The 9,177-nt window shown below is 39.0% G+C and overlaps 1 pseudogene; it reads right to left on the bottom strand.

The window, feature by feature from the left end:
- Positions 1 to 3,431: 3,431 nt before the first annotated feature.
- On the bottom strand, positions 3,432 to 4,300 carry LOC101613980 (annotated as a pseudogene).
- Positions 4,301 to 9,177: the final 4,877 nt, after the last annotated feature.

Raw genomic sequence — 9,177 nt, forward strand, 5'->3', positions numbered from 1 at the left:
AGGCACAGCCTTTTCTGCCCCCAAACAACAACTTTCATAGATGACACTGGAGTATGTAAGCTGTAGGGTTGGCTGAGGCTCTGCTCAGCTTCTTCCTTGCTGAATCCTGCTTCCTCTCACTCCCTTCACAGATATTGATCCCTCAGCAGCACACTCCTCCTCAACCTGTATCCTCATTTCTGCTTCTGACATTGTGTATCCTGTTCCAGCTTCTATCTAACATTGGCACTGACCAAACAAAGTTGTCTTCTGGGCTGAGTATAGTTTATGCATATGACTGTGCCAAAGATAGGAATTAAACGGGAGCTTTGGAAGAATAAAGATATGGATGAGTGGAAGGAGGAGGATAGGGTGCAGGCTTGACTTGATATGTAATTGAGTGGTCATCCTATCAAGAATTGCAGGGACTAAAGTGGTGGAATAGCCCTGAAAACTAAGAGTGGGACAGTTTCATTGGGACATTCAAGTAAATGGTCAGATGAGTATAGACACATCATGTTCCACACATAAGGCTGAAGGGAGGACAAGTTCTATTATTTATTGGGTTCCTTTCAGATGATTGTTAGTTCTGTGCTTCTAATACTTTTTCATTCTCCCTATTACCATACATATGATATTCTCATGAGCATGTGAGGATTTTAATAAAATCACTTCATGTTTTGTGGGATAGTAAAGAAATAGATATTTTCCCTTTGGTATGGTATTTGTAAAACTGTGAGTAGTTAAGTCACAAAACTATTCATTTAAAGTTCTCAAAGTGGGGCTGGAGAGATGGCTTAGCGGTTAAGCGCTTGCCTGTGAAGCCTAAGGACCCCGGTTCGAGGCTCGGTTCCCCAGGTCCCACGTTAGCCAGATGCACAAGGGGGCGCACGCATCTGGAGTTCGTTTGTAGAGGCTGGAGGCCCTGGCACGCCCATTCTCTCTCTCTCCCTCTACCTGTCTTTCTCTCTGTGTCTGTCACTCTCAAATAAATAAATAAAAAATTTAAGAAAAAAGAAATTAAAAAAAAATAATAAAGTTCTCAAAGTGGAAATATACAATAGCTAAACTGGGTGTGGTAGTTCATACCTTTAATCCCAGCCTGTGGGAGGCAGAGGTAGGAAGATTGCTGTAGGCTCAAGACTAGCCTGGGATTGCAGAACAAATTCCAGGTCAGCCTGAGCTACAGTGAGACCCTACCTGAAAATAAATAAGTAAGTAAATAAAAATAGAATAAAATAAATATAGCCATACTAATTTAAAAGAAAATTATGTTAATTTAGGTATATGCTAATCTTAATAAAATTTTATTTTCTTTTGATAAAACTTGATTTTTATCAGAAGATATTAGAACAACAAACAAAATCATTTTTATGCTAATTCTATCCCTAAGATGACTGAATGTATGCACTCAGCTAACTGGCCTTTCTCTAAGAGCTGACAAAGTGTACTGAAATGTCAGCATGTGAGACTGACAGAGAGTCAGTTTTGGAAGCATTGTTCTTCATAGATTTTGGCACCTTGCCCACTGCTGATTCCACAGCATTAGTGACAAACTTCCCAACAGGTCATTTGAAGGGCAGACATGCTGTCACAGCCAAAGCACAGGGCAGGTCTCACAAGTCTGGAAACATGTGGCTTAAGGATTTTAGAGAGGGTGAATTTTATATAAACTAAAATTAATAATTTAGTATCATATTATGAATTCACAATGTTTTGTAACACCTGTTTTAAAAAATAAAAAAAATTATCCCCTTCAATATTTTAATAGCTTTTTTTAATCCCTTTTCTAGTTTTACATAAATCTTGTATTGAGTAAAGGATGGAAAGTATGCAGAAGGCATTTAAGAACGCCACTTTTGTAGCCAGTACATCCAGGTTCTGAGAACGCAAAAGGCTTCATTACTCTGTTTGTTTGGCAAGTTGATGATTACTACAAATCAGTCATACTGTCATCCATGCTGGCTATTCAGACAAGGGAAATGAATGAGTCCTGGCGCACACACACATGCACACACACACACGCACACACACACACACACACACACACACACACGCATATGCATTAATGCTGCTACTACATGGAGATGTCAGTTCTCATCATGGGAGTAGATAGATGACTGGAGATTTGCATGTAGTTCTAAGAAAAAAAAGAAAAACAAACAAAAATAATTTGTTGTATTCATTTGTGGTTTAGTTACACAAAAATGCTACATCAATAAGTTAAATAGCTGCTTATTGATCTACTCTGACTACCCTGGTTTTCGAGATGCTAGGACAAACTCTAAGGAAAGCTGGGGGCTTAGGGAGAATTCTGCCCAGGAGAGAGGTTACAGGCAGGACACAGAGTGGCCCAGCTCCCCCAAGCATGTTGGAGCCCAGAGGATTTCATCACAAGTCACTGAGAGTAGACATGGAGTTGCAGGGTTTGATGGTTGTGGTGATGGGTTTTGGTCATACTTTGGTCCAATCTTTCCTTGCTATGACTCCGTTCCTCCATTTTGGAAGGGGAATGTTTAATCTGTGTCATTATATATTCAAAATATATAACTTATGTTTTGATCTTACAGAGCTCATAGTTAAGAGACTGTTTTGAGTGTCTGCACTTTTGAACTATGTTGGGAATGGTAAAATCTACGGGGACTTTGAAGTTGGAGTTTTGCATTATGAGGTGATCATGTGCCTACAGGGACAAGGCATCATAGGATATGGCTTAAAATTATTATGTTTGAGTGTCAAGTTGACAATTGGTTCACTTTTCTTGGTTAATCTCTGGTTGTCATATTGACAGGATTTAGAATCACCATGAAAACAAATCTCTTGGCATGTTTGTTAGAGATGTTCCAGATAAGATTAACTGAGGTGGGAAGGCCCACTCCTGATTGTAGGTGGTGCCATTCTGTGGGTTGGGAACCCTGGACTATATAATAAGAAAGCTGCCTGAGCGCCAGCGTTCGCCTAGTTCCTTCATGCTCATGTGACAATGTGCTCTGGCCACCGGCTTCTGCAGTGCTTTTCCCACCATGTTGGACTTCCCCTCGAAACTGTGAGCTGAACATAAACTCTTTCCTTCCTTAAGCTGCTGATGATCAGGTATTTTGTTGCAGCAATGAGAAAGTATTATGCCCATATTTGTCCCCTGTTCCTTCTCTTGTCCTCCATACTAGTCCCCTTCTTTTTAAAAATAGTCACCCTTCTATTTTGATATTATATTTTACATTTTATGTATATATATATATATATAACATCTGACAGTAAAAAAGGTTTTCCTTCCCCCATTATAGCTCTTGCATTCTTTTTCATTTTGTTCATTTTTATTGCAACATGTTAATATTCAGGACACTTCAGAACATCTTATACTTCTAATCAGATTTTTGGTAACTGGTTTTTAAAGTGTTACTTGAACTGTTCTTTTCACACCCAGCTTTAAGGAAAATGTACTCAGTGATTACTTAAGAGATGTTAATTTGATTAAACTGTTTATCCTTAAAAACCTGAGACATCAATCCATAGTTTCCTTCTATGGTAGTTTTAAAGCTGTCTCTAGTAGCTTTGGCAAGTTTGTCTTCTGATTTTTGATCATGTGTTTTTAGATCCTCCATGAAACTCCCCTGTCCCAGTTGGCCTTTCTGACTGCTCTAACCTTTCAGACAGATCTCACACCTGAGCAGCGGTATAGTCTTCATTAGTAAGCAAGCTTGAGGAGCTCAGGTATTCACCCAGTATTTATTTCATCAAAGCTCAAGTAACTTGTGATCCAAAGAGGATTTAAAATATGAGACTTCTAAAGCATAATATTGTTTTCAGTGTACACCCAAATCCTCTGTTATATTAAGTGGAATAGTCTGATACTCAGAAGGTCCTTCATCAGGAAGTTTGGAGCCCTTTAGATATGTCCTAAAGGTAACAAGATTCATGTTTCCTGCATATATTGTTCCTGTTGTGTCAATTACTACTATTGCAAATGGTTCCTGGAACTGCTGGTTCAGCATCTGTGTAATAACATCAATCCCAGAATGCCAGTAGCCATAGCCAGGGTGGCTGTGATACCAGCCAATTGCATTTTCAAGGCTGCCAACCTGTTTGGTGTTTTCTATGTTCACAGCCACTTATTTGCATGTAGCAGCCTGAGCATTTACTGGGGTCTCAGTGCCCTCTGCGGGCAAAGCAAACTGTCCATGATGATCATGGTTTCACCATCCACTTTCCCAAGTATCAAACCCATCACTTCCAAGTTGCCTCTTGAGCAGGCATGCATGACCATTTTCAGTAGAGCCAACATTGAGATTTTACAGTACTTTAAATAATGGTGATCCTGTCTCTCCTCTCTCTCTCTCTCTCTCTCTCTCTATCTCTGCTTGTAAATAAATAAATAAAATAAAAATTAAAAAATATTTTTATAAAAGGGCTGAAGAGATGGCTTAGTAGTTAAGGTGCTTGCCTATGAAGCCTAAGGACCCAGGTTTGATTCCCCAGGACCTACATAAACCAGATGTACAAAGGGGTGCATGCGTCTGGAGTTCATTTGCAGTGGCTGGAGGCCCTGGCACACTCAATCTCTCTCTTCTCTCTATCTCTCTCTGCCTGCAAATAAATAAACAAAATAAAAATAAAAAAATATTTAAAAAATAATGGTGATCTTTAGTCTATAGTTTTGCCTCCAGCGTTTCTTGCTGCTGTTCTTGTCGTATTTGCAGACTTCATCATGGTTTATTGCATAACCAAGGTGCATCTTTAATTCGCTAGGCTTCCAGGTGCAGACTTTGGAGCTTCCCCACCACCAGTGCAAACTCTGTCTAGACTCAAGGCACCCATGACATCAAGAACCAGGGTTCTCATGTTCTTAATCACTTTACTCCCTGTCTTCCTTCCAAATGGGACCCTTCTCTTTTTATATCTCACATATATGCATATGTATATATACAAACACATTTGTGTATGCATATATGTTTAAATAAATACACACACTGTGTGTGTTCCTTGTGTGTTTAAATCTAGATCCCACATATGAGAGAAAACACAATATTTGTCTGATTCTGGCTTACTTCACCTATCATGATGATCTGTTGAATCCATCCTGTAGATGATATAATCTTATTTTTCCTCTATTGCTGAATAAATCTCCACTGTGTCTAAATACTACATCTTCTTTATCCACTCATGTATTGATAAACATCTAGGATGATTCTGTAATATAGGTCTTATGGATGCTGCTATAATAAAGATGGATGTGCATGTGTCTGTGGTTTGATGACTTAAATGTCTTTGGATATATTTCCAGGAGTTGTATGGCTAGGTCATATGTAAGCTTTACTTTTAATTTTTCAATATTTTAATTTATTTATCAGAGAGTGAGAAAGAAAGAAAGAAAGAACATGGACTAGCCATTCTAAATGAATTCCAGATGCATGCAAAACTGCATATCGCTGTTTGTGGGTACTGAGCAATCAAGACCAGACAATCAGACTTTGCAAGCAAATGCCCTTGACTGTTATATCACCTCTCTAGTCCATGCTATCAGTTTGTCTAAGAATCTCTGTACTTATTTCTATAGTGAAGAACTATTGCCCCTTCCCACCTGCATTGTATAAGGGTTTCTCAGTTCAAGGGTCCTTGTTGGCATTCACTTTTTGAAAAATTATTAATTTATTAAGAGAGGCAGATAGTGAGAGAGAATGGGCATGCTAGGGTTTCTAGACACTGCAAACAAACTCCAGACACATGTGCCACCTTGTATACATCTGGCTTACACAGGTACTGAGAATTGAACCTGGGTTCTTAGGCTTTACAGGAAAACACCTTAACTGCTAAGCCATCTCTCCAGCCCAAAATATTTTCTTCTTTTGTTTGTGTGCCTTGTCTTTTGAGGCAGGGTCTTGCTCTAGCTCAAGCTGACCTGGAATTTAATATGTAGCCTCAGGCTGGCCTCAAAATCATAGCAATCCTCTTTCTTCTGCCTCCTGCATGCTGGGATTAAAGGCATGCACCACTATGCCTGGCTCATTTTTGTCTATTTTATGACTATGGCCATTCTCATTGGGGTGAGAAGGAATCTCAGTGCCACTCTAGTTTGCATTTTCTTGATAGCTAGGGATGCTGAACATTGTCCTCCTATACTTAGCAGACATTCATACTTTTTTCATACATCTTTTCATAGCTGTCATAGCACTGGTGCATTTACTGATGGAGTTTTGGGTGCTTACATTTTTGAGTTCATCATATATTCTAGATATTCATTTCCTGTCAGCTGTACAGTTGCCAGTGATGTTCTCTCATTTTGCAAGCTGCTTCTTCACTCTGCTGTTTCCTATGCTATGTGGAAACCTTTTAATTATGTGCAACCTATTACCCCATCTTTATTATTTATGGACCCACTGGAGTTGTTTACAGAAATTTTTTGCCTATGAAAAGTTCTTCAGGTGTTTTGAAAGCAGTTTGAAAGCTTTGGGTCTTGTAAGAACTTTTATCCATTTTGAATTGAATTTTGGGCCAGGGGAGAACAGGAAGCTAGTTTTAGTAAGCTACATATAGATATCAGGTTTCCCCTAGTATATTTGTTTATGGTTTTGGCCCCTTTGTCATGATATCAAGTAGCTGTGGCTTTGTTGGTACATTTCTGTGTCTTCTATTTCATTCCATGGTCTATGTGTCTGTTTTATCCCCCACCCCCACAGTACCACGCTGTTTTTATTACTATGGTACCACACTATTTTTATTATTATAGTACATAATATAATTAATTAGAGGTCAGGTATTTATTGTGATACCTCAAGCATTTCACTTTCTGCTTTGGTTTGCTTTGTTCAGGGTCTTTCACAATTCCATATGTATTTTATGATAGGTTTTCTAGTTCTGTGAAGAATGTCATTGGAATTCTGATGGGAATTTCATTGAATCAATTGCTTTTTGTAACAATAATTTTTACAATATTTCCTCTGCCAGTCTTTGAGTATGGAAAGTTTTCTATCTTTTAGTGTCTTCTTCCCTGTCTTCTTCAGTATTCTCAAGATTTTTTTGCAGGGGTTTTCACTGTATGTTTATTGCGAGGTATATGTCTTAATTCAAAATTTTAAAATCTTCCTGAGACTACATATTGAATTCCAGGTCAGCCTGGGGTAGAGTGAGACCCTACCTTGAAAAACCAAAATATAGATAAAAGAAAGAAAAATTAAAAAAGAAAAACACATTGAGCTGTTGATCAGAGAGACCTACAAGATCCCCAAATCAAGACAGGTTTCTGTCAAAGCAGACCCCAATCATAGAGACACTTGGCTAGGATCTGAAGAAAGCCAGTCCCCAGACAGCCTCTGTAGTGCTGGAAAGTGTTATATGAACTACTGGGGGAAAGTGGCCAACAACTGGCTGAGCAACCAGAGGTCTAAGATACTCAGAAGCAAACACCCTTACACAATGTACATGCCAGTGCTATTGTGGCACACAGCCTTGTTGGATAACCAGTAGCTTTCTGATTGGCTAAGAGATCTGTTCAGTGCAAAAGTAACCCATAGCTGGAATTGGAAACCACATCAGATAATGCTATCCAGTGTCACATTCTCACTAGTCTTTGGCTAAAAGAGGGGTTACATACATCAATTTCTCTTTAAATTAATAATGCTTATCCAATTTAAACTATGCTCACTTCACTCTCCATTGGAGAATCTGTTCATCTTTTTCAGAAGTTAGTGAGACCCAAGGAGATAAGCCATCCCTCTCACTTAGTCAAGCCACAGCTGAATTCACAGAGGAACTGGGGAGACACAAGAGTGTTGCTTCCATGCCGAACCCGATAATCAGTGAGAGGGTGTACGCGACAGACCCTGAGGATACTCAACACCTACCAAAGCAGAGATCCGGAGGCTCCTAAGAGCTTATCATTAAAATAGACTTAAAACTCACCCAATCTAGCTCAAGGAATTTTGCAGAAGAGGGTCATAAATATTGTAAGAGCCACAGGTTGAGACATCATGCCAGAGGCATTCCCTCCCCCAAGAAGAAACAACTGACTGCTGCTCCTGCAATGCACAAACCACAGCCCCATAGAGAATACCTGCAATGCGCTGAGGACAGCCCCCAAAGGGTTGGGGAAAAGAGGGCACCAACACATGAAGTATCCATGTGAAATACGTTGTTAATAATAATAATTTAAAAAAGAAAAATCAAAAAACCTGGGTGCCATGGTACACACTTTTAATCTCAGCATGCAGGAGGCAGAGATAGGAAGATCACTGCAAGTTTGAGGCCAGCTGGAAAATACAGAGTGAATTCCAGGTCAGCCTGGGCTAGAGACTCTACAAAAAAAAAAAAAAAAAAAAAATCAAAAAACTAAATTAAATCTTCAGAAATAGAGCAGTTTTATATAGTATAGAATGATTATCACCCTGATTTAATTTTTTTACCAAACACTCAAGTGTATTTAGCTATGGATGCATTGAGTATTAGTTAAGTCTCTGTTTTTATTTTCCTTATAAAAAGTATTCCAAAACTTTAGCAAGACTTGAATGTTTGTACTTCTGAAAAAGATTTCTTGGGAGCCTCTGACACAGGAACAGAACCTTCTGTGGCTGGGAAGTGCGCGTGGAGCGACTCTGAAGGACGTGTCCACTGCTGTGCGGGAATGACTGTCTCCCTGTTTCTGAACCTGCCTTCCCTCCAACCTGCTGACTGCAAGCTTTCTGCCATTCCCTTCCCTCTGCACCCCCACTCCTCAAAGTGTGACCCCAACTGCTGTAAGATTTACTTATATGGATTTTAGAAAATGACGCTTCCCTTCCAACTCCAACCATGAGAATGGCTAGTGTTCCAGAGTTTCTCTTAAGCAGTCCTTCACTTACTGTCTCTATTTACAATAACAGTTTAATTTTAGAAATGGTGATTACATTCCTTATGCTTAGCTCAGCAGAAGATAGACAAACTGGGTTATTAATACCACATTATTTATGGTTATAATAAACATATGAATTTTAATTTCAAGCCACTCTTTGAATCAACTCAAAGATCATATCTGACTGCTTTACACTGTGTCATCAGCTTGAAATTTAAATATCACTTTGCAATCATTGCTGATCAACATATTGAAAACTAAAGGAATTGAACCAGAAAACTTTTTTTTCTTTTTTTTATTAATTAGTTTTGTACTCAGTGAATACAAATCAAAGTGGTACCATTGTTAGTCTCTTCCCTGCCCTCCCTTCTCCCCCT

This window comes from Jaculus jaculus, chromosome 16 (genome assembly GCF_020740685.1).
Source record: "Jaculus jaculus isolate mJacJac1 chromosome 16, mJacJac1.mat.Y.cur, whole genome shotgun sequence".
In the NCBI taxonomy this organism is placed as follows: Eukaryota; Metazoa; Chordata; class Mammalia; order Rodentia; family Dipodidae; genus Jaculus; species Jaculus jaculus.